General features: G+C 33.0%; 1 protein-coding gene across 1 annotated transcript in view; it reads left to right on the forward strand.

Moving 5' to 3' along the window:
• Positions 1 to 27,389, forward strand: part of LOC126892323 (zinc finger protein 665-like) — a 241,185-nt gene that overhangs the window by 147,246 nt on the left and 66,550 nt on the right. The gene's annotated exons all lie outside the window — the stretch shown is intronic.

Consider the following 27,389-nt stretch of genomic DNA (forward strand, 5'->3'; position numbering starts at 1 on the left):
AGATATTCTTCTATTATATAGGTAATTTAAACGAAGTAAATATACTTAACAGGTTATTTGTATTTTATTTAAAAATTAAACTAACTTTCTTATCTACCACTTTCAAAATTTTTTTATTAAAATAACGAAAAATAAAAAAAAGTATGAATCGTCCAGGATTAGAACCCGCGACCTTCCGTGTGCTTCCGTTCTCTGTCCCACCGCTCTGCCAACTACGCCATCGAGCCACTGGAATTGACACGTAAGTTTCGGATATAATTACACAACACGGCGACAAACTGTAAAAATGTTATGCCTACATATTTTATTATTTTACTACAGGGAAACACAAATCCAAAAACACAAGAATTATAATAAATAATACATTTCCTAAAACCACTAATATATTCTTTTAATGACTTATTTGCACGGTTACAGATACATACATACCTATCTTGAAAGATTAGCAATGAACTACATACTGTCAGAACTACATACTGTCAGTGTGCGCAGGCGCGTGGTTCATGTACAATTTTACCCTCAATCGATTCGCCGCTAAAGAAGAATATCTTCAAAAATATTGTTGTAATTTTCATTTGTAGACTCTTGTCTGTATGTTTCAGCTAATTCTTCTACAATTTTTTTGTTTTCAATAATTAGGTTTCCATTTCGTTCTAGGTATTTTATTCCATTTTGTGTATTGACGCCAGCTATTTTCTTTACTTTTTTCCATGAGGATGACATGTTAGTATTCCTGTTAATACTTTGAACGTATTTTTTCCAAGACTCTTTTTTAGATCTGGTAGTAATTTATTTTGCATATACCCTTTTTTTCCTTAGCTCTATCAAGTTCTCATTAGTTTTATGTCTTTTGAAAGTATTTAATGCTTTTTTACTTTGCTTTATTGCCAATTCACACTCTTCATTCCACCAGGGGACAACTTTGTTTTTTGCTATGTACTTTGTTTTTCCCATTGCAATTGTGGCGGCTTCAGTGATTAAGTTATTAAACAATTTTAAAGTTAAGTTTATGTCTTCTTCACTTATAGGGATATTTGATATTTTTTCGGTAATTTTTGTTTTAAAGATGTTCCAGTTGGCTTGCTTAATTTTCCACTTTTGAAAAGGATTGGTTTTTGTTGTGGGGTTGGAAATTTTTTTTATACGGTTTATATAAATCGTCTACGGTTTGCCATGTGTGATTTAGTAACGTCGATGGGTCAGAAATAGATAAGTCAATTGCTGAAAAATTTCCAGAAGCTGCGTCGAAACGAGTTTTAGCTCCATCGTTCATTATTGTTAAATTCAGGCTATTGATTATGTTTGCTAATAACTTTCCATTTTTAGTAGTTTTTTCGGAACCCCATAGGAGATTATGGCTATTAAAGTCACCAAGAATTAATTTTGGTGATGGAATTTGCATAATTAAGTCGGAAAGTTCATTTCCTTGGATATTATGGTTCGGGGGAATATAAATATTACATATGTTCATTTTTTGATTAGTACCTGTTGTTACTGTTACTGCTATTGCTTCTAAGTTTGTATTAATTGTGATTCTGTGTACTTGTAAATCGGTTTTAGTATATATTGCAACACCACCACTGGCATGGTTTGTCTCTCTATTTTGATAGTAGACATTATATGACTTCAAGTCACACACATTGTTGTCTTTAAAATTAGTTTCTTGAAGACATATAATATCAGGAGAATATTTCCTAATTAAAACCTGAAATAAGGGTAGGCGGGTGTGAAAACTGTTTAAATTCCACTGTAATATTTTTATTTAAATAATTAGTTTTGAGATACATCACTGTCGAAGTCAGATGAAACAGAAAGTCGGAGCACTTGTTTAGTTAATTTTTTAGTTAGTCTAGTACATTTGATTTTCATTTTTCGATCTTCAGTCTGCGAATGTATTGCATTTATCATATCTATAAGAGATGGAATATTTTCGGTATAGTCTTTAACATTGCTTAATGCATCATTACTACCGTGAGTATTCTCTAACAGATCAGTGAATTGTTGACTATCGAGTAGGAACTTAGGATTGTGGTTGTCAATGAAATTGATTATGTTTTGGGGCAGTTCTCGAAATTCTAATGAGGGTTTGCCTTCCGACTTCAACTTTTTCTTTGGAGCTTTTGGGACAGGTTTTGGAAAGTAAGAGTTTGCTTCTGAGGAATTAGTAATATCTGGTGTATCTTCTGGACTAGATGTTGCATTTCGTTTAGAGGTCATAGGATTAGTTATTGAAGTTGTTTGAACTTCAAAAGAAGTGGGTATGTCGTGATTAGGCTCATTGAGTATAGGAGTAATTGGTGTTTGTTCACATATCATTTCAAGGTTAGTAGTATTTGATATAGACTCACTTGAATTATTGCTGTCTGAGGGATTGTCTAGAGAGGAACTTTGTTGTTGTGATTTAGTATATGGAGAAGTAGGAGCTTGGAGTTGGAGGCTGGCACATCGTGATGCCAAATGACCTGTTTGTTTGCACTTATAGCATAATGTATCTGTTGGAAGATATATGTGATATGTTAAGTCATGATAAATTTCTAATACTTCGGGAATTTGGAAATTATCTTCTGGAGGAGATATGTACACCTGCCTTCGAAAACTAAGTATGTGACTATACGCTGGATCAGGTGCTCCAATTCGTAAGAATGTGATAGGTGACATTAGCTGTAATCCAATAGTTTTTAACTTGGTTTCCAATAAATTATGTGGAATTGTGGGACTTACGTTGGATAGAACAAGTCTTTGTGATGGGGTAACTAGCTTTCTTACTGGTATTACTGTGTTATTAATTTTAATAGAATTATGTTCTTTTAAAAATTTGTCTACCACTGATTTACTTGATAAGTATACACAAACACGGTTGTTTGAAATCTTGGATGAAAATATAATATTTTTTGGATCTACAATTGGTCCGAGTTCTAATAAGTAATCTTGTAGTTTGAGGCCCTCTATTGCAGAAAAGATAATTCCCTGTTCTTTGCTTGGAAAAGTTATTGGTGAATGAGTCAATGCTGTGGAATATTTTTTAGTGTTTGGTGAGTTATCAGTATCAATAATACCATTTCTGTTATTATTATTCATTTTGGTCGTTTTCGATTTTTCGGTTTCATTAATTTGGCTGAGTACGGACCTGTTTTATTTAAAAGTTGACGAACAACCAGATTTTGATAATTGCTCTTTTTATTCTAACCAAATTGTTAGGTTAGTCAGAACAATGGTCAGTTTATTATCATGCAATCAAACAAAATGAGAGTTTTCTTTACTCACGTATGATTTCCTGCACTTAAATAATCACTATTATCACTTTAGTAGTAATTTTAACTTGTTAATTATCGATTTTTACTAATATTATTTCAGAGCTGTTTATAAAACCAGTTGCTGGTAACACGATCAGGTCTGGAATCATATAAATGAATTGGCTTTAATTTTAAAAGTTTTTAGAAGTTCAACAGACGATTTAAGTTTTTATAATAATTGTAAAGCATGAACATTTATTTGTCGATTCTTTGTTTTTAGGTTAGTATTTTATCAGTTGATATTAGTTATGTGAAAATTAAATAAACTTTGTTTTTAGACGAGAATCACATTGTGTTTTGCTTTGAGGAAAATCCAAAATCTTATAAATCGACAAATCGAATACACGTGCAAGAATTAAAATTGTACACCTACACAATGGAGAAATTACGATTTGAATTTATTATGAAAGCTAAACCAGATGATAACAAGACAAATATTTATGCCATAACCTCCATTACGGATACAGAAAACCAAACTTTTATTGTTCCTATAGAGTATCAATCAGTGCATCTACACAAAGAAATATTAAAACATGAAATATTTGGTAAAATAAAAAATCCGTACAGAAAAGACACGACAAGAGACAAGTTTGGATAACATTAACCAAGGAAATGAAATCAACATATTTAGATAATGACATACAATTTGATGGGTTTTTACTTGAAAAATTTGAACAAAATCATGAGTTATTATCGACAGAACCAACATTGATAAAGAAACAAAAAAAAGATGAGATTAGTAGAAGAATTTTCAATAGAGAAGTTTTCAAGAAATATAACAAATGTTAAACAATGGTTATATAACTTTAAAAGTGAATGTACACGATTAGAAATAGATACAGATATACAAAAAATAGAAATTCTAATATTACTATTAGAAGATACTGATGTAGATTGGTGCACTTCAATGATTATCAAACATACTATAGATTCTGATTGGTCTGTATGAAAAAAAAGTTTAAGTGAAACATTTGCTGATAAAGGCTGGTCACCAATAAGGTACGTAAACAAATCCATAGATATACCGACCCTGACTTATTTGATTGCCACCGGTCTACCAAACTACATAACGGGTAGAATAGACAGAGAAAGTCTTAAATATGCAAATGACTTATTTAACTGCATAAGAGGGCTAGAAAATTTAACAAGAAAAAACTACACAAAGAAAAACTTAAGCACTGGAAATAAATACAATAACTAAGAAATAAAACTAATTGAAAAAATCGTGTAGAATTTATGAGAAGAAAGGAAAATTAAATAGATTTCATATAGAGAATGTTTGCTGGTATAACAACTATGAAAAAGAAATGACAGATGATAAAAACGTAAATTCTAATTCAATATTAGAAGTTGAACTGAGTAATGAAGATTCACAAAACTAAAATTCCCTCCACTAATTGAGATTTCAGTGATGTTAAATGATAAATTAGAAGCCAAGTGGCTATATGATCCTGTTTCACGAATAACATTAATAAATTCAAAATTAGTTCAGGTGACGAATATGAAACGTAATTATTGTTATGACGCAATAATAAAAAAATATGAAAAAAAAATTTTTAAGAAACGCTTTTCTTTAGTTACGAGTGACTAAAATTAAAAAAATCAACCACAAAGCAAAAAATAAAAAAAAAATTAAAAAATCTAACACATTCGTCAAAGAAAAGCGTGGCGCGTCTTCATCGAATAAGCGGTTTTCGCCCTACGCTTTTCTTTAACAAATGTGTTAGATTTTTTCATTTTTTTTTTATTTTTTGCTTTTTAGTTGATTTTTTTAAAATATTTTTAATTTTAGTCACTCGTAACTAAAGAAAAGCGTTTCTTAAAAAAAATTTTTTCATATTTTTTGATTTTTTACTTTTTAGTCTTACACTTTTCAAACATTAAAATATATCGTCATGTTTCTTAAAATATGTATAAAACATATGATGTACTAACATGAAAAGTAGTCGGAATCGGCAAAAAATTTGAAACTTTATTGTTTATTTATGAAGCATAACGTAAACAATTAACGTAAAAAGTAAAATTATGTATGGTCCATATCATTAGCTACAATCCGTAAAAGTTTCAAGTTTTTACATTGTAAAAAACAAGAGAATTTAAGCATTTTCCATTAAAATCGTTTTTTTTTATTTAAACAATTAATAAACATAAAAAAATTTTGATTGATTATTCGTGTATTGTTCCCGCGAATGCGTATGTATGCAAATTTTCATTCATTTGCATTGGAGAAAAGGCACTCAAATTAACTTCTAAAGATTTGACGCAAACTATTGAACTAAATAAAAGTGTTTAAAAAACACTAAGTGGAGGAGGTATTAAAGGATTGATTATGTTGGATGCAGAGTTGTTACATAAAAAGAAGAAAATACATGCATTTATCTATGAAAATGAAAACTTTAAGTATGATCTAATACTAGGATTAGATTCAATACAAAAATTTGGGTTGACTCATGATGAGAATTTAAATATCCAAATACAAAATACAGATAATTCCAAAATAAGTAGTAAAAATATGTTTGAAGATGAACAAACTGAAAATATGGAAATAAATATAGAAGAAAAAGAATATGCAGTAAATTTTAATGAAGGTATATATACAAACAAATTTAATATAGATACAGAGCACTTAAATACTGATCAAAGAGAACAGATAAACATATTATTGGATGGTTACATTGAAATTTTTGCTAAAAATAAATATGACACTGGCAAAGTGAAGAAATATGAAGCCTGTATAGATTTGCAAATTGAAAAATATTGCTATAAAAGACCATATAGATGTTCAGTTCAAGACAAGATAGAAATAGAAAATCAAATCTCACAACTTTTAAAACATGAATTGATTGAGGAATCTTACAGTCCGTTTGCGGCACCTGTTACATTAGCTTTTAAAAGGGACGAAGGAAAAAAGTAGATTATGCATAGACTTCAGAGATTTAAATAAAATAATTATACCTCAATCACAACCATTTCCGCTCATAGAAGACTTAAAAATAAAAACAATAAATTGTAATTATTTTATAACTCTGGATATAAATTCAGCATTTTGGGCTATTCCATTAAAAATTACAGACCGACACAAAACTGGCTTTGTAACGCAAGAAGGTCATTACCAATGGACCTGTTTACCATTCGGACTTAAAAGATCTCCAGCCATATTTCAACGGATTTTGGGAAATATAAGAAAAAATGACCTGATAGGATTTGCAGTGAATTTCATTGATGATATTCTGGTCTTTTCTAAGACATTTGATGAACATATCACACACTTAAAAAAATTGCTGGAGGCTATTCGAGAAGAAGGTTTCAAAATAAAATTCACAAAATGTAAGTTTGCAAGTGATTCTGTTAAATATTTAGGACATATATTACAGAAGAATACTATTACACCTCTAAATGACAATTTAAAATCAATAAAAGATTTTGCTATTCCTCAAAATAGAAAACAGACACGACAATTTTTGGGCAAAATTAATTTTTATGGAAAATACATTCCTAATGTCTCGATAGTTCTTGATCCATACTAGCCATTTATGATCCACAAGCACCAATATTTATTTATACTGATGCCAGTGCCATAGGAATAGGAGCAATTTTGAAACAAATTCAACAGAATGGTGAAGAAAAACCAGTTGCGTATTTTTCTAAAAAAATAAATGAATCACAAAAAAAGAAAAAACCGATATTTTTAGAATGTTTAGCCATAAAATAGAGTATACAGTTTTGGCAACATTGACTGATTGGAAACTATTTTACTGTTTATACAGATCACAAACCTTTAGAGAAATTAAATATTAGAAACAGACCTGACCATGAATTAGGCGATATGTCACATTATCTGTCACAATTTAATTGTAAAATCAAATATTTTCCAGGAAAAAATAATACAGAAGCAGATTGTCTCAGCAGAAATCCGGTGTTGGAAGTTGATGAAAATCATGAAGACAACTTAAGAACAGTAAATATTATTGATACTCATGACATAAAATATGACCAAGCACAAAATTTGCAAATAAAAAAATTAGAAAAGAACATGATTTTAGAAGATGGAATTTATTATAAAAAAAGTGGAAAAATAGGAAGAAAATAGTCATATTCTTTTTCTCATGATCATCTTTCAGTGCGTCAGTTTTTCGATTTCTTTCTAACGCATTAAATTGTATGTGACAGAAAAAAAGGCACGTCCTTTATTACAGACATTTACAACATTTATTCTAGTTATTCTAGTTGCCGATAGATGGCGCCATAATAAAAAAATATATTTTTTTAATTAGATAATAATATTACAAATATAATCTGTATAATTTATAAGACTATACAAATCAAAGAAAATACCATTTTATAAATGGAAGAAACACATTTAATTTGTTTTTATTCCAAATTGAAAATAAAATGTGACAACTGTCAGATTTAACTAAAATGTCATGTTAGAATAAATGTCATAAATGTGTATTATCACGGACTTACCCTTTTTCCTATCATTTGTTACGCACTGAAAAATGCTGATTAAAAGGACAATAACTGAAGATTACAGTAAAACCATAATCAAAAAGATACATGAAAAATATTGTCATACTGGAATAAATCAAACAGAATCTAAAATAAAACCCTTTTATACTGCACCGAATCTATCAGAAAATATTAAAAATATATGCAAAAACTGCCAGATATGTATAAAAAACAAAACAAGATTAAATAGAAAATATGGCTTTATGTCGCAATTAGGCCAGCTACTAAACTTTCAAATAATGTCACTGGACACAATAGGAGGTTTTGAAGGTCAAAGACCAACAAAACGATATTTACATCTACTAGTTGACCACTTTACTAGATTATACATATATCCTATGTTCCAAGAATCAATACGCTCGAGACTTCATCAAACTTTTAGAAAAAATTCCTAAAGAAGAAACAATAGACATCTTGCTCACAGATCAATATCCAGCTTTTAATTCGATTGAATTCAAAAATTACCTTAATAACAGAAATATTCAATTAATACTTACAGCGGTAGACACTCCGTTCTCAAACGGTTTAAATGAAAGGCTAAATCAGACGATTGTTAACAAAATAAGATGCAAAATGAATGAATCAAAAGGAAAGACAAATTGGTCGAAAGTAGCAGAAGAATGTAGAAATAGATATAATGAAGCAAACCAGTCTCAAAGCAATGCAACCAATGCGAACCGCAGCGTACTGTTCTATAGAACTGTTCGCGAACCACTCTAATTTTTGGTCTAGACGTCTTGTTCCGTTAAGGTGGTATGACACAATGTTAAAATTTATATAGTTTTTAGGTACAGTTACCGTCACTATTTCAAAACCAATCTTCAACTTAGGGGTATGTACGTGAACTGTAGACTTTCTACTTTAATAGTATCTAGTTAAAATTTCCAAAGAAAGCAGTATATTTTTTTTAACTGTACTTAAAGGAGTCCATGTCATAACTTACGTAGTAACTTGTTGTAAAAATTCGTTTTGCATAATAATTTTTGAACTTGGGTAGAAAATAACTATCAGAAACGATTAACTATGCAAAAAGCTTTATTTTAAACAAAATTTCATTGCCCGTACTGCCATAATTTTTAAATTAACTGTACCTAAAGGTAAAAATTATTGTTAGAAGCTGCAATCTGGGGATTTTGTTCACATTACAGCAATAAGTTGGCATTTTTCTAGTGATAAATTAGTTCCGCTGTCATTTAATAGATGAGAAGATGAGTTCACGTATCATTTAGTAGATGGCAGCAGTGATGTATTAAATGGCGACAGATGCGCGTTTGCCGGATTTTAAGAAAATCTGCAAACAATTGAAAACGAGTTTTGTAACCATGGATATACGATGAATCACGCGGTTTTGTTTAGAAAAGTGGCCCCTCCCCCTCCTAGTACACATGTTGGGCCTTGTTTGACTTTCAATCATTATTGTATAACGTCACAGTGTCTTAACAATACAAATATACATTTTTTATGCTTGAAACCGTGTCGTTATACAAATGGTTGAAAGTTAAACGAGGCTCAAAATGTCTCAAAGTGTTTACTGGGGGGATTATACTAGTTTTGGCATAATACATAGATAACATAAGCTCTAGTATGTTATGTGGGGCGTATCTAAAACAATTTCAGTTTTATTCACTTTCTGGCAAATTTAATTTTTATAGGGCCGCAAATAATGCATTGTTCGGATACAATTAGCGTCTCTTTGTAAAGACGATGACATCGACATTTTTACACACATTACACTTGCCAATGCCCATTAGTATTTGTTGAGGACTTATCCTAATAAAAAAATTGTAGACAAAACAATATTGTATAGTCATTGATTAATTTATGTCAAATATTTCCGTAAGTGAAAAAAAATATTGAAATTTACTGGAGTAATAATTAGATAAACCGATATGCAGACGATACAGTTGTGGTTGCTGGCAGTATTGATCAACTTCAGTATCTTATGGACAGGGTACCTACAAAGAGCGAGTGAAAAAAGAGAATTTAACCTTCAACATAAATAAAACAAAAATGGACAGTGGTGAGCAAAACTCAACAACCTGCCAGACAATTGAAAATAAAAAACCAATTTAACACGTAGAATTATATGTATACCTTGGAACAGTCGTCAACTCGAAACGGGATCAAACAACCGAAATACGATGTAGAATTGAAAATGCCAGAGCTACATTTAACATGAGAAATATATTCAATCATTGCGACATATCTGTCTCACTAAAAATATGGCTGCTAAAATGCTATGTATTTCCAGTCTTGTTGTATGGAGCAGAGACCCGGACAATAACGGAAACATTATCGAAAAGGCTAGAGGTATTCGAAATGTGGGTGTACCGACGTATCCTCAAAATATTCTGGACGACCCACACCACCAACGAAGAGGTATTGCGCCGAATGGGAAAACAAAAAGAAATATCTTTCACAATTACAAAACGAAAACGTGAACATCTCGGTCATATATTATGAGACACGATAAATATTGTATACTGCAGCTGATAATATAAGGTAAAATAGAGAGTAAACGTGGACCCGGAAGAAGAAGACACTCATGGCTTCAAAACTTACGCCAATGGTTTGGACTAACATCGATCGAGTTATAGACACGCTGTAAACAAAATTAAAATTGCTATGATGATAGCCAACGTCCACAACGGACAAGGCACATGAAGAAGAAGAATTAGAAATGAGATGAAAATGTAAAATTTTCCGAGGAAAAAAACTTCCCGTGTTGACATTCCAACATACAACTCAATGGTATCACCCTTTAGAGTTCCCAAAGCTTCATATACCTGGACACAGAGCTAAACAGTCAGCTAGACTAGACCACTCAAAAAAATTAGAAGACGCATTGAAATATAGCAAGATCTGCATAGGGATTACGTACACTCGATACGCATCGTATCCGCCATGTTTTCCCGTAAGGCGCTATGGGAAAACATGGCGGATACGATGCGTATCGAGTGTACGTAATCCGGGCCCTATGAACATGCTTAAAATGCTCTGTAACCCCAAGCTATCAGTCACAATAAGATTGAGAACACTAAAGTGTTATGTGTGGTCTCTATTACTATATGGCTGTGAGACCTGGACATTAAAACAGTATGATGTCAACAAACTGAATTCATTCGAAATGTGGATGTACCGCCGAATGCTAAGAATAAGCCGGACCAGCAAAACTATAAATGAAGAAGTACTGGAAATAATGAACACACGTCCTCATCTGGTCAATACAATCAAAATTAGAAAGACGTCATATCTAGGACACATAATGCGCCATAGGAAATTTGAGCAGTTTCAGGTAATATTAGAAGGCAAAATCGAAGGTAAAAGGGGTATAGGAAGAAAGAAAAAATCCTGGCTCCGAAACATCAGAGATTGGACCCACACAACAGGGAATGACTTAATCCATCAAGCTCAGAACAGAGAGAAATTTGCCATATTGATCGCCAACCTCAATAGAGAAGGCACTTAGGAGGAGGAGGACAACGCAAGAGACCCTAAGAGGTAGTTTTCTGTCTCGATTAAACCCCGATTAGCTAACCAGGACATAAAATACCGGTCCTAAGGCTCAAAGATAGATAGAAAGTAACTTGTAAAGTGGTTACTGTAGAGTCAGCTCAGTATGCAACCACTTATACGTTTCCTTCAGAAACGTAGTCGGTACTTGAGACAGAACCTCTTTGGGGAGAACGACAGGATGTCAAGATGGTAGTGTAGTAGAAGTTAGGTTAATAATATGGATGGTCGCTTGGAAATATAATTGTAATAAAGTGCTAAATAAAGATTGTCTCAATAATTCTACATGGTGGCAGCGAACTTGCAAATACTCCGAGGAATATTTGGCAAGTAGAACCTTCTTCGAAGAGCAGAAATAGAGTTAAATAATTCCAGGGATGGCAGAGAATCAAGCAGGAAGCCATGTGCTTGCCAACATGGCAACAGTATCAGCTCCTTCTGAGTTTAATTTCTCCCTTCCAGGATCATGGAATCAGTGGAAAAAGAGGTTAGAAAGATATATGTCGGTTAGTGGTTTTATAAACAAACCAGAAGCTGAAAAAATTGATATGCTAGTGTATCTAATGGGGGCAGAAGCAGAGGAAATTATAACTCAATTTAATCTAACACCCGCACAGCAAGTATATAGTATTATTATCGAGAAGTTTGACGCTCATTTTATACCCCAAAAGAACGTAATATTTGAACGATTCAAGTTCAACACACGTAGTCAACAGCCAGGGGAGTCGGTGGATGCATATATCACTGCACTTCATAGCCTGGCAGAGCATTGTAGTTATGGGGCTCTAAAAGATGAGTTAATAAGAGACCGCATAGTAGTAGGAGTTTTAGATGTAAAAGTAAGTGAGAGGTTACAACTCCAAAAGAACCTAACATTAGGGGAAGCTGTATTAACAGTACGTCAAGCTGAGCTGCAGAATTCTCAAAACAGGATTCTTAGGCAAGAACGAGTACAAGAAGTAGCTACGGTCAATGCACACAGAGGTAACTACTGGTCACAATCACAAGCAGAACCAAATAAATATGGACAACAGAACACATGGGGGAAATCCAACAAAAACTACAAATGTACATACTGTAGTGTACCAAGCTGCAACAGCCGAGAAAGATGTCCAGCAAAAGATAGTCGTTGTCGATTATGTGGAAAGAAAGGACATTGGCAAGCTAGATGTAGATCCGGCAGGAATGTAAGAGTAGTTGAAGGTCAAAACTGTGCTGAAAGTGAGGTAGGAATAGAAAATGAAATGGAAAACTTACAGGTAAATAACTTTGATTTTCATCTAGGACACATTTACACTAATGATAAAGATCAGTGGTTTGCAAAAGTTTTAGTTGACAATAAATATGTTATGCCTTTTCTTGTTGATACAGGTGCTGATGTAAGTTGTGTCTCTAGAAATATGTTGTCTGATTTCTACAAAAATAAAATGTATGTTTGCCAGGAGTCCATAGGGGGCCCTGATAATAAAAAACTAGAAATTGAGGGTAAAATTGATGTTAATTTGACTTATAATGACAATATGTGTTCAGAATCTTTATATGTTGTAAAAAATCTAAAGGTGCCTATCCTTGGTCGGCCTGGAATTATAAAATTAAAAATGCTTAATATTAATAAAAATAGTTCACGTTATATTAATAACTTAGTATCTAAAAATATAAATGCATTTGGGGCAGAATCAGAGACCTACAGTGCTAGCAAGTACTCATTAGAAACGATAGCTGAGTCATTTCAAGGAATATTTGATGATATTGGGGAATTTAAAACAGAAATGAAACTTGAGCTAAAATCTAATGTTCAGCCATTTGCTCAGTCAGTACCACGAGTAGTTCCATTACCACTCATGCCCAAGTTAAAAGTTGAGTTAGACCGTCTACTTCAGTTGGGTATAATAAAACCAATTGAAGAACATACCAGGTGGGTAAGTCCTATTGTTTGTGTACCAAAGGGTGACTCTGTTAGGTTGTGCGGAGATTACACAAAACTTAACCAAAGTGTATTAAGAGCTTATTTCCCACTTCCAAAAATAGAGCGTACTTTGGCTCAACTGAAAAATTCAATAATATTTTCTAAGCTCGACACAACTAGTGGTTACTTCCAAATTAAACTGAAACCAGAAAGCCAATTGCTAACTACATTCATCACACCATTTGGTCGATACTTTTTTACACTGTTACTCTTCGTCGATGTTACCGGTTTTTATTGAAGGTATGCGAAGGTAAATAACTAGTTTTATTTTCTACCAAACAAAAAAATAATAATAAGAAATCAAAAAAATCGGAGAATTCACAAACTATTTATTCTTATTAACCAAAACTAAAATAATTCATATTAATCTTAATTGAAAATATAAAAAAAACCCAAAAGGAAAAGGTAAAAAGCTCAACTAAAGTTTATATTTGCCTCTAAGAATATTCTTTTCAGCGTACACCCATATTATAATTCTTAAAACTATGTAATATTATATTTAGGTACTATTTACAAAAAAAAAAAATACAAAACCGAGATATTTGTCAGACTGCTGTATGGTGTGGTGGCTTAGACAGGCAAAACAACGTTCTTTTAAGAGAAGTATTGGTTTGATCCTACCTTATGTTTTTTTCGTCGATGTTATACACGTGGATGATGTCGTACTGCATTTATATACTTGGATACTTCACAGATATACAGGTTATATAAATATCGACCCTGGACAAGGGTGTTTCAAAAAAACTCACAACATCAAAATGAATTGGAGAGAAAGAAAAATTGTTGGCCTTAAAGATAGCGTATGGCCAAAAAGAAAGGTCTTGGGGACCTAAATATCCAGATATTTTAAATCCTTGCTGAGCAAGACAATCGTCAACTTCATCAAATTGAATATTTCTTAATTAGTTATCTGGATTACTTCTGATTAAATATCCTCAAGGAGTTTCATAGGACAATACTAACTTGTCCTCATGAAGTGTAAATCAAAAGTGAGCAAGATATGACACTAGACAGGTAAAGACAAAGAGATGACCCTTACTAGACAGGTAGCAATGTATACCTAAAGCCTACTTCATGCCTGATTTTCTATATGATTTCGGACTTAAAAATGGCTTGATAGCAGCTAATGTTCAAGACAATATAGAAGCCTGATTTTTATAATTGTTTAGGCCAGTACTTGTGACAATAAAGCAAAAATTATGACAATCTTATTTATAAGAATCGTTTCTAGTTTCTTAGCGACTTTTAACCCGTAACAACACGTCTTCCCTTTGGAATTTCATGTTCTCCAGAATATTTTGCACTTAGGTTTTCTAAGATTCTTTCAGGTATGAAAGGGGTAGTCTTTTATATGGATGATATTTTAATCCATGCTAGTTCAGTCAAAGAACATGACGAAATTTTAAACCAAGTTCTAATAAAATTACACAGTGAAGGTATAACCCTTAATAAAAACAAATGTGTCATTGCTGCTAAGTCAGTCAAGTACTTGGGGCATATCATCACTACTTCTGGGGTTAAAATAGATCCTGAACGGGTCAGAGCAATTAGAGAATTCCCAGAACCAGAAAATAAAACAGAACTTTTAAGATTATTAGGTATGATTAATTTTGCGGGTAAATATATTAAAAACAAATCTGAAATTTTAGAACCTTTAACATCTCTTCTAAAAAAGGACTCAGTATTCTTATGGGGACCTACTCAAATTCAAGCTCTAAATACTCTAAAAAAATGTTTAGAAAGTTCCCCAAATTTATCATATTTTGATGCGAACAAAACTATTGTTGTAAATTCAGACTCTAGTTGTTTTGGCATAGGAACTTGTCTGATGCAAGAAAATCTAGATAAATCTCGCGAAATAGTGGCATTTTCATCTCGATTATTAAGTCAAGTAGAGGGTCGATACGCGCAGATAGAAAAAGAAGCCCTGGCAATTACGTGGGCAGCTGAAAAGTTTGCTGATTATATAACAGGGGTCAAAGATTTGATTTTTGAAACAGACTCAAAACCCCTTGTTCAAATTTTACAGACGAAAAATGTGGATGAATTATCTCCTAGGTTGCAGCGGTTTCGGATGAGATTAATGCGTTACAATTATAAAGTAGTTTACATCCCAGGAAAACAGTTGGTTGTGTCAGACGCACTAAGTCGAAGTCCCATAAAAAATTCTGTACCTAGTAATGATGAGTTGACAGGTATTGAAGTTGAGGGGTATGTTAAATCGGTAATCCGTAATTTACCCATAAAAGATCGGTTTATAAAGCAAATAATCGAGGAACAAAGCAATGACCCTGTTTTACAAATAATAAAACAATATACGTTGACTTCATGGCCAGAAAAGTCTAAAATTCCTGTGCATGTTTTGCCATATTTTCAATTCAGATATGATATATCATTTTGTGAAAATTTGTTATTAAAAAGTTCTCGAATTATTATACCAGCAGCTTTACAACTTAAATGTCTAGAATATATTCACACAGGTCATCTGGGGGTAGTCAAGTGCAGGGACAGGGCTAAATCTACAGTGTGGTGGATCGGGGGCTGTCTTCTCAAATAGAAAAAATGATTAGAAATTGTCCCAATTGTGTGGAAAATCGTGAAAATATAAAAGAAACTTTTTACAAAGAAGAATCATGTACACGACCTTGGGAAAAGATAGCGCTAGATCTTTTTAAACTGGATAAATGGTTCTTGATTGTCGTGGACTACTACTCCAGATATTTTGAAATATTTGAGCTCAGTTCCATGACTGAAATTGTTATTATAAATCACTTGAAAGGTTTATTCTCTAGATATGGTATTCCCAATATTGTGCGTAGTGGCAATGGACCACAATTTTCAACATTATTTAAGAAATTTGCTTCAAATTATAATTTTATTCATGTAACTAGTAGCCCATACTTTGCACAGAGCAATGGATTAGTTGAATGGGCAGTTAAGACTGCTAAAGAACTACTCAAAAAGAATAGTGAAGATATATTTTTAGCGCTCTTAGCCTATAGGGCTACACCTTTAAGGTGTGGACTTTCACCAGCAGAGCTGTTTTTCTCTAGAAAATTAAGAACTAATCTACCACAGTTGTCATTAAATTTGGAACAATCGGTTGTTAAGGGGGGAGTGTCATTAAGAGAAAGGGAAAATAAGGAAAAACAAGCAGATAATTATAATAGTAGACACCGAGCCAAGGATATGCAACCTTTATATGTGGGCGATTCTGTCTGGATTATTTATATTAGGCAATATGGAAAGGTAATTGAAATTTGTGAAGAACCACGCTCTTATGTTGTTCAAACTAATAGTGGTCAATTCAGACGTAACAGATGGCATTTGGTCCAGGCACCTTACTATACTCCTGATACCAGTAACCAGTTAGTTCCTAAGAAATTTGTTGACGGCAGCGACTTAGCAACTCCAGGCTTCTCCCACAAAGAAAAGGAGAATGAGAATATAAATAATTCCTCTGATACTTTAGAGACTATACATGGGAGTCAGAGTTGTGGAGTCAATGCTTCACCAAATAAAAGTGATGTCCAAAGTGAACACTTACCTGTACAGGAACCTGATCTGTTATTGAGGCCTAAAAGGAACATTAAAAAGCCAATTTACTTGTCCGACGATAGTTGTTAAGTTATGTATATTATGTTATGTTATGTATTCATTCTATATTTGCTGGGGTCCTGGAATTCTCATAGAGAGCTCTGTGGCTTACCTCATTTAAAAAGAGGAGAATGTAGAGTCAGCTCAGTATGCAACCACTTATACGTTTCCTTCAGAAACGTAGTCGGTACTTGAGACAGAACCTCTTTGGGGAGAACGACAGGATGTCAAGATGGTAGTAGAAGTTAGGTTAATAATATGGATGGTCGCTTGGAAATATAATTGTAATAAAGTGCCAAATAAAGATTGTCTCAATAATTCTACAGTTACGATTGATTTGATTTAAGATGATAATTAGGGGGTGATTTTCCCGAGGTTTTTGACCAAAAAAAAGGGACCAACTATATTTTGAGCATTTGCTTAGTTTTAATGCTACAAACTTAAAAAAATAAATATTTTTTAAACACTTTAAGAAAGTTGTAATGAGTTTTCCCCAAAAAAGTGCATCATGTTTTGGTTATTTCACGTTGAAATATTCACTTTGAAATTTGGCGGATATGAAACTATTTTTCATTAGCTACAACTTTGTTTCAACTGGGTCCATAGAGTTCATACATATATAGACTTGGATCCCGCGTACCTAAAAAAAGTTGATTAATAGCAAGCTGAAAATTTGTTAATAGCTTAACGGTGTCTAGTCGGACAAACTTTGATGTATGGGAACACTGGAACAGGGGAAGTTTTATTTGTGGAACAGCTTAAAAATTTGGAACGTTAGACTACGAAAACGTTTCATGTATTTTGTCGGACAGAACTTCCAATTGATTTGTTAGCATTTCATTAAACTTTCATGTAAAAATCAGACTGGTGTTTATCACCAACTGGGTATTTTAATGAGTGGAACATGAAGAACATGACAAATGACAGTAATCAAGTCGGTTAGTAATATAGTAATAGCAGTGAGAGTTTAATGAAAGGGTAACAAATCAATTGGATGTTCTGTCCGACAAAATACCTGGGACGTTTTCGTAACCCCCTGTTACGAAGTTCTCCTGTTACAGTGTTCCCTCCCGTACATAAAAGTTTGTTCGACTAGACACCGTTAAGCTATTAACAAATTTTCAGCTTGCTATTAATCAACGTTTTTTGGTACGCGGGATTAAAGTGTAATACACCATTTTTTTATACTTTTTTAGAAGCTACATATTTTTGTTAAGAATGTTTTTTTCGGATAAAATACTTACTTTTTGAGTTATTTGTAAAAGCCACCTAAAAACGTGTTTTTTACTCGCAAATAACTCGAATATTAATTTAGTGAAAAAATCCTATAGAACAAAAGTTGCTTAGAATTAGTCAGTTTATCCATTTTCAGATATATTTTGAACGTATATTTTTTCACCCCCGAGATGGGGTAAAACTCACCCTCAGGGCAAAATCTTACATCGGCACACTATCACTTTTCTTGGTTGACATGTTACCTATGTGTATGCCAAATTTCATGTTAATCCAAGCGATTATTTAAAATTTAGAGCAAAAAGCGTGATTCAATGTATATATTTACTAATTTACTACTTGTATTTCAAACAATTGCAAATTTCTTTATCAATTTAAAATAAATATTTTTGACCAGGTAAAGAATTAATAATTGTCTTCTGAAGACAAATATTACAAATATAATCTAAATACAATAAGTGATAAAATATTTCCAAATGAAACGTTTTGTATCAATTACCATTGTTTAAAAAAAGATAAAAATTTGTCTAGTTATACAATGCTATCTATTAGTAAGAATTTACCATTTCCAGGTAAATAATTAAACACCCTCATCTATAAATACAATACAAGTACGATTGAAGGCGAACGGTACCGATCGATCGGTAACGATCATAAGTTCTATTTAGTACTTGGCAATGGCAACAACGCCGTCGTTAATAGAATTAAAATTCGTCGTTATTAAAATGTTCGAATATATATACGTGCTGCCATCTACTGAAAGAAATTGTTAAACGTTAGTTCCTATGATCAACAACCATTTTGACTGCGGCGTTTACATACCCCCTTAAGCGGCAGTTTCACATAGCAGTTCACTGTTATCGCAGCGGCTTTTAGCGGTGGGGATATATCTACTGCGATGTGTTTTACTGCTACCTACTGATTCACTGCCCGTATGTCCAAATGAAATAGTCAGCTTTTAAAGATGGCGCCGAATAAAAAAAAAGGTGTAGACGGTGTAACAACTTATTTATTACTATTGAAGAAAAAAAAATATTATGGAAAAAAAGCACCCTCGGTGGCGAAACGAACATACAGTAAAAAAAGATATTGGGTGAACACACCGTTATTAAACAGACCTGGCTTTGACATGGAAAATAATTTATTAACAGAACCATTAAAACCATGGCACTGTTGGACAGTAAATAATCATCTGTGCTCATTCCGGTTGGTTGGCTATCATGAATTTTCTTTTTTTCTAGTAGATACGTTGCTCTTATGGATGCTATCTTTTTTTTATGGTTTCTTTACTATAATCTATACTTACCTTTTCCCGCAATTTTTCCAATTGCATCCTTTCTCTTAAATTAATAAAAACATGTTTTCGTCCGAGAGCGTAATGGGTTTTCGTCAGATTTCGCCATTTTTATTTTATAAATAAGTTACTGCGATAGAAAAAGTAGAATTATTTCTACTAATCGCAGTAATTCTTATAACAATCTACTGCGATCGAAGTGGTATGATTCACAAAGAAGAGAAGGTGACAGTAAAACCACGCCTACCTAACAGTCGCTGTGATAACAGTGAACTGCTATGTGAAACTGCTGCTTACAGTTAGCGAGCAGCTCGCAATAGTTCGCGAACCGCAAACTTGGTTTGGACGCACCTTTATAGTATCATGATATGGTATCATGGTACCGATGGCAACCGACGAAACTTAACTTATCACGTTTTATTACTTTGCATTCCACACTTCAATACACAATAGAAATGAGGCATATTACCTTTTTAAATTAATTGTTCTAGTGAAAATGTTAAACTAATCCTTGTACAAAACAAAATTGCAAAGAAACGCAACTAAAATGATCTAAAACACATGAAATGATAGAATAACATATGTTTGCCTCCCGGCTGCCATATACGCTGTGAGCTCGTACGTAGAGGGGATATTTATAAACTCGCGAGCGCCAGTAATGACAAGTCTGTAAACGTTTACCGGAAATTTGACATAAATGTCAAAGTGATTAATTTAAAATTAAAATTAAAAACATTAATTATAAAAAATATTAGTTGATCAAAGCTGTGGTATATGTTTTTACTTTAAATATACTTACGTTTTAAATACTGAATTTACATTTTTTTAATGTTCTGTAATATGTAATTATAAATTATTCTATTAATCTTGGCGCCATCTACACGATAATTGTGAAAGTATCCGAAGTAAGAAATGATTAGCAAAATGTTAAAAAAATCTATTACAATTTAATTACTATTTAGCGTTGTAAATATTACGCGATAACAATTAAATAATAAATTTAAAAATTACCGGTGAAAGTTGAATTAGTAACCGCTAGGGGCGACAAGAGCTAAGCTCAGAGCGTATAGGGCTTTTCATCGATTGTCATTTGTTTCGCGCTTCTGTCAAATGTATAATCCGTGTATAATATTAATATGCACGGATTATATAACATATGACAGAAGCTCGAAACAAATGACTGTGAATGAAAAGCCCTATTGATATAATTTTGACAGTAAAGTCAAATGCCCTATGAATGGACCGTGATAGTGTGACGTCAAAACGTCAAAATTTTTCCAAACACGTTGTGTCTAGGTATACGGTAACGTGTACGCAAATAAAAAAGTTAGGTAGAATTAAACGTCGTAACAAATATTTTTCTATCAAACAAACACTTAAACATATCAAAATAGCGTGTATCAAAATATACAGTCACTCTCACTGCCCACGGTAAATAGTCACTAGCTTGATGAAGTTTAACTTTTTTATTTGCGTACATTTAAAGTCGACTTTACATTACATGATTTATCATGTGATTTGTCATATGATTTGGTCATGGAGTGAAATTTACATGTTTACACTGTGTGATTTGTCATATGATTTTGCATTGTTTGTACGGCTCGTTTTGTCATAAGCATTGTCATGCGGCTCGTCATGGGAAAAATCATATGACAAATCACATGATAAATCATGTAGTGTAAAGTCGACTTTAGTGTGTACCTAGACACAACGTGTTTGGAAAACTTTTTTTGACGTCACGACCACAGAATAAAGAACAAGCAGAAGGCCCACTCTCTTTGGCGGGAGAAGTACGCGCAACTCGTTTGCGTCTGAGGAATCGGCCATTTGTTGAGAGGAAGCAGTGCTGTTCAGTGGAATTTCACCTCGTGTGCATTAGAAAGTTCAGTGGTAGCGTGTATTGTGTATTCACTGTCATTAATTTGTGTTGTGTTGTTATTGTGGAGTTATCGTGTGCTATACATAAATAAATATATTATATACATATATTATTAATAATACAATATAATTATTATTAATAATATTTTTAATAATAATTATAAATTGTTTATCTAATTTTAGGCAAAATGGGCAAGTCACATCTAGTATGTGCAGCAATAAATTGCGACAGCAAAGCATATAATTGCAATTTGTCTTTTTTCGGTTTTCCGAAAGACAAGGAATACTGAATATAATGCAGATGGCAATTTAAGTTGAATTATCAAATAATTATTATTAGATTGAAGTTTACTGCTGTAATTCTTAAATTTTTTTTAAATATATATTTCAACTTCGAAGATCTGAATACATAAATACTATACTAAAATCACAATAAAGATCCACTAGAAATAAACCAACCAAAATACATTGAATGTTACAAGGAGCACTCCCAAAACATGATTTACAATGTACATACATTATAAATCCCAAATAATGATTCGGTAGTGCTCCTCGTAACATTCAACGTGTCTTGGTTTGTTTATTTCTAGTTCATTTTTATTGTGATTTTATTGTAATTGTTAATTTTCTCACCTTTCTGGATCCATAGGAAAAGTAAAAAACTTTCATTACATTTCAAACGGGTCTTTTTACAATTTTTAACAGCACATAATATGCGTCCACCCCTTTTTTCCACTTATATTCACTTTACTTCTAAAGTATTAGTCAAAAAACTTGCAATAGGGCTTTTCAACGATTCTCATTTGTTTCGAGCTTCTGTCAAGTGTCGTATGCCCAATAAATGACCGTTTGGGAGTGCAATTTCCAGGGGCAACTCCGAATTGCATGAAAATTTGGATTTAGGTTCTACTTACCCTCCACTTCAAAGTTGAATTTGTACCGTTGGTTGCTTTTATTTAGGGGGTGACATTTACCCCTTCTCGGGGAATGAAAAACGCGTGTTTAAAATAAGTCCGGAAATGGATAAATTGACTTATTTTAAGCACATTTGTTCTATAAAGTTTTTTACGTAAGTCAATACTTTTCGAGTTATTCGTGATTTAAAATGTTGATTTTTCGACAAAAAAACTACGTTTTCAAACCGTTTTTCCCAAATAACTCAAAAAGTAAATATTATATCGAAAAAAATATTTTTAGCAAAAGTGTAGCCTATAAAAAAACGAAAAAAATGGTGTACCAGTAAAGTCTACAAATTGAGTAGAAGCAAAGTTATAGCTCATGAAAAATACGTTCTTATTCGTCTAATTCCAAATCGAATAATTCAACGCGAAATCACCGAAGAAAGAAGCGTTTTTCGGGAAAACCTTATTAACATTTTTTAAGTATCGAAAAAAAGCTTATTATTTGTTTTTTACAAAAGTTTACAGCATCAAAAATAAACGAGTTACACTGAAAAAAAAAGTTGGCCCCTTTTTTTTGTAAAAAAATCGTGAAACCTCCCTCTATTTAGCACCCTAAATGAAATTAATCGTTTGGCTTTACCATCTATTTTAACTGTGTGTTTATTGTTTATATGATCTGTAAGTTTGATTGGTTTGAAGTGCTTATTTTTAAAAACATTGGTTTTATATTAAAAAAAATTTCTAAAAATTTTTGAAAAATTAAATTTTTTCAAAATAGGTAACTTAAAAAGTATTAGTGATAAGAAAAATCTTAAAGAGTAAAAAAATGTAGGTTTTGCTATTATAAATATGATAGTTTCCTTTTGTTTCTCCGTAAGACAAAAATTGGTTAAGATATGGCTGTTCAAAATTTGCATACACTCGTGATTAGTGACCCATTCCAGCTTTCTCAATTATAACCCTTTCAAAAATAAACACTTTAAACCGGTGAGACTGACAGATCATATAAAAAATAGATAGGTAAGTAAATTGTTTGTAAAGCGGTAGCGAATAATTTCATTTGGGGAGCTAAACACGGCGAGATTTTCATGATTTTTTACAAAAAAAAAAAGAGGACCAACTTTATTTTGAGCGTAACTCGCTTATTTTTAATGCTAAAACTTTTGTTAACAATTAAAACAAAGCTTTTTATAAACATTTTTAAACAAGTTTAAATGGGGTTTTCCCGAAAAGTGCTAAATTTTTTGGTGATTTCACCTTGAAATATTCGATTTGGAATTAGACGAATAAGAACGTACTTTTCATGGGCTACAACTTTGTTTTTATTTTATTGATAGACTTTACTGATACACCATTTCTTGGGTGTTTTATAAGCTACACTTTTGCTAAGGATATTTTTTTTTGATAAAATATTTACTTTTTGAGTTATTTGCGAAAAACCGTCTGAAAACGTAGATTTTTTTGTCGAAAAATCAACATTTTCAATGGCAAATAACTCGAAAAGTATCGACTTACGTAAAAAACTCTATAGAACAAAAGTTGCTTAAAATCAGTCAATTTATCCATTTCCTGTCTTATCTTGAACATGTTTTTTCACCCCCTAGAAGGGGTGACTGTCACCCCCCAAGTTAAAGCAACCATAGGCACAATTTCAACTTTGAAGTGGAGAGAACATAAATCCAAATTTTCATGCAATTCGGAGTTGCCCCTGAAAATTACACGGTATCGCCGAATTTCCCGTTCATTTAATGGGCTATTTGTATTTATTTATTACCTAATTATGTGAAAATTTTAAATTAAAATAAACAATTTATGAATGTCATTTGTCATTTTTATTTATACTAATTTTCCACTCAATTAATAAATTCAATTATCAGTTGTTTATTAACGGGATAACAAAATGTTTTATTGTATTATTTATTATATTTTAATTCAGTACATTTCAATTATATGTTTATTCAGGAATAGAAAAATTAACCAAAATTGATTCAAATTAACTTATTCATAAGAATTATTTACCACCTTACCATATCCATAATGTTGTCTGTACCACTGATATGAACATATTAAATCTGCTAGTTAGTTTTCTCAAAAGTAATAATATATATTTATAAATGTTTATAATATGAAATTATTTTATTATCGTACATGATTATCTTGATAATTATGACATAAAAAAAATCTGTGGCAAATGGACTTGCATCCAAGCCAAAAACAAGCACACACACACACACACACACACACACACACACACACACACACACACACACACACACACACACACACACACACACACACACACACACACACACACACACACACACACACACACACACACACACACACACACACACACACACACACACACACACACACACACACACACACACACACACACACACACACACACACACACACACACACACACACACACACACACACACACACACACACACACACACACACACACACACACACACACACACACACACACACACACACACACACACACACACACACACACACACACACACACACACACACACACACACACACACACACACACACACACACACACACACACACACACACACACACACACACACACACACACACACACACACACACACACACACACACACACACACACACACACACACACACACACACACACACACACACACACACACACACACACACACACACACACACACACACACACACACACACACACACACACACACACACACACACACACACACACACACACACACACACACACACACACACACACACACACACACACACACACACACACACACACACACACACACACACACACACACACACACACACACACACACACACACACACACACACACACACACACACACACACACACACACACACACACACACACACACACACACACACACACACACACACACACACACACACACACACACACACACACACACACACACACACACACACACACACACACACACACACACACACACACACACACACACACACACACACACACACACACACACACACACACACACACACACACACACACACACACACACACACACACACACACACACACACACACACACACACACACACACACACACATATGATTCAAATTAAATTTGTTTACGGCAACCATAGACATAATAATATACAATATTTTATGCCCTACTTTTACTTGAAGAATACACATGAAATTATTTCAAATTTACTAAATTAAGGTCTGAATATTTAAATTACGGTTCTGTCGTAGCTTGTCACAAATTTCTCAATCCGAACCTGTACTTTTCCTCAATACAAATGGCGGGCGCGTACTCGCAAACATCAAAGGCGGCATCCGAGAGTGGGCCTTCTGCTTGTTTTCTATTCTGTGTCACGACTATCATCAATCATGGTAGATATCTACAGTCGCCTTCTATCGATGTCACGTGTCATGAAAATATTTGAATTTTTAGCTTTAATTGAATTATTTTCTAGTTTTGCTAGGTTATACTCTAATTGATGCTGAAGGGACACTTAGTAAAACAAGAAAATATTTGAATTAAAACTAAAAATTCAAATATTTTCATGACAATTGCCATCGACAGAAAGCGACTGTAGATATCTACAGTGCACGGAATCTTCTTCTTCTTCTTCTTCCTTTATTGGGTTATATCCCTCGGGATAATTCGCCCAGCTTACACCAGGGAAATACTCTTGTCTTGCTCTGGGCAATCGAATATTTCCAAATATATATGCTAAAGCTTCAATTTTTTTAAATATAAGTAGAAACATCTTCTTATAGGGCCAGACAGTCCCTACAGGAAAGGCAATATTATAACATAAGGGTTACAACTATTATCGTTTGGAGGTCTAATATCTTTTTATATCTTTATCTTCTTAATTTTTTTAATTCAAAGTTGGGAATTGATTAATTTATAAGTTAAGTTTAGCTAAGTTAAGGAATTTAAGGATCAAGTTAATCCTACGTGGATTAAGGTTGGACATAAGTAGGCAAATTTCAATGGGGGTAGGGATATTTGTTTTAGCTAATTCTTTATATAGGTCAAAATTGGGTGACATATTTATAGGGCACTCAAAAATCAGATGATTCAAGGACCCAACCCGGCCACAGTCACAATATGGGTTGTCTTTTACTCCTATCCTGAATAGGTGAACTGGAGTAGCACAATGACCTGTCCTCATTCTAATAATGGTGGTTATATGTCTTCTGTCTTGGTATGCAAAATTGTGGTACCAGGGGAGTTTATCTATCTGACCTACAATTTTAGAGTAAAATGAATTATTTCGATTTTTCCCCTGCCATTCTTGCTTCCACCGATTCCAGATGGAATGCTTGATGTCTGGTAGAAAGTTGGAATAGTGAAGAGTGATACCAGCAGCTACATTTAAGGTTCTACCTATATTAGCTAGTTTATCAGCCACCATGTTCCCTTTAATATTCGAGTGTCCTGGAATCCATGCCAGACTAATATTAACGTTATTTTCTTTCGCTTCAATGATGCCTCTTTTGGTCATGAACGATGAGTGTTCTGTTTCCATAGAATAGGTTGATCTGCCTATTTTCTGTATGGCACTTTTAGAATCCGAGCAGATGATTGCTTGTTTAATCCCATTTTTCAAAATAATTTGGAGGGCATGATTAATTGCGACAATCTCAGCCGTACATATTTGGGTATACTTAGGTAGTTTACTGGTATAAGAATAGTTGATCTCTGGGCTAAAGACACCAAAGCCTGCTGATCCTTCACCATCAACCGAGCCATCCGTGAAGAATTTGATGTGACTAGGTTTATTTAGGATTATTTTTTGGAGTTGAACTGAGGCAAGTTCATCTGAACGATTAGATTGGATATTTATGATTGGAATTGTTGATAATTGATGGTCTAGTTCAAAGTTATGGCATGGGTATAAATATAAGTTGGGATAAGTATTTTTAAATTTGTTTTTTAAAAGCACTAGAAATGGAATATTTCTGTTTTTCCAATGATTTTGGTTCCTTTGAATTGCCAAGTCTAACAGGTCGAGAGCGGAAATAATTGGGTTGCCAATTAACATTAAATTTTTTAATATAAATTTAGAGCTAAGCCATTCCCATCTAGATTTAAGCGAGATCTGACCACTTTCACTTAAGAGAGCATGGATTGGGGTAGATTTCATGCATCCAG

This window comes from Diabrotica virgifera, chromosome 9 (genome assembly GCF_917563875.1).
Source record: "Diabrotica virgifera virgifera chromosome 9, PGI_DIABVI_V3a".
NCBI lineage: Eukaryota > Metazoa > Arthropoda > Insecta > Coleoptera > Chrysomelidae > Diabrotica > Diabrotica virgifera.